Consider the following 742-nt stretch of genomic DNA (forward strand, 5'->3'; position numbering starts at 1 on the left):
CTCCTAATTTATGTGCCATGCTGCTGTTTGGGTTTTTGCCTTGTTTTTTATTTTTTTTTTTTTTTTTTTTTTTTTTTGGCAGCTGGCCAGCATGGGGATCCATCCCTTGTGTTACAATACCACGTTCTAACCAGCTGAGCTAACCAGACAGCCCCGTCTTCTCTATTTTGACAAATAAGGAAACGGAAAAGAAGATTAAAGTCTCGCACCTTTCGCCCTTCCACTGCATTAAGCTGGACTGTGACATTTTATCTATTGCCTTCCTCTTCTACTTTTTTTAATAGAAACAGAGTGAAGGCTCAGAGGCATGAGATAATGGAACCCATCCTTAATTCAGTGAATGGAGGGTCTGACTTAAATAAGTGAAAGGCTGCTGAGCTGCATTGTGGAAGACCAAGATCTGCAAGAGGGAGAATCCACCTTCCCCTGCAGCCCAACCCAGAACTCTCTATGCCCTTTGTAGCCACCTCCACCCCAGGGACTAGAGCAAGAAGAATCTCAGGAAGCCCAAGTACAAGGGGCAGTTGTTGCTGCCCAGCAATGGCACCCCCTTCCTCTCGTAATGGCCCCCATTTTCTCCTGGGGAATCAACTCACCCCAATACATCCAATCCAGGCATGAGAGGGGGTTATTAGGGCTGAACCAAGGAGACCCTCTCCTGGGACTGAACCTTGAACCTTGATCCTAGACAAGAGTTCCAGCATCCATGAGCCCCTGCCCTTTTCTACATGTGGTGGGCTCC

This window comes from Galeopterus variegatus, unplaced genomic scaffold (genome assembly GCF_000696425.1).
Source record: "Galeopterus variegatus unplaced genomic scaffold, G_variegatus-3.0.2 Scaffold2545, whole genome shotgun sequence".
Taxonomy (NCBI): domain Eukaryota; kingdom Metazoa; phylum Chordata; class Mammalia; order Dermoptera; family Cynocephalidae; genus Galeopterus; species Galeopterus variegatus.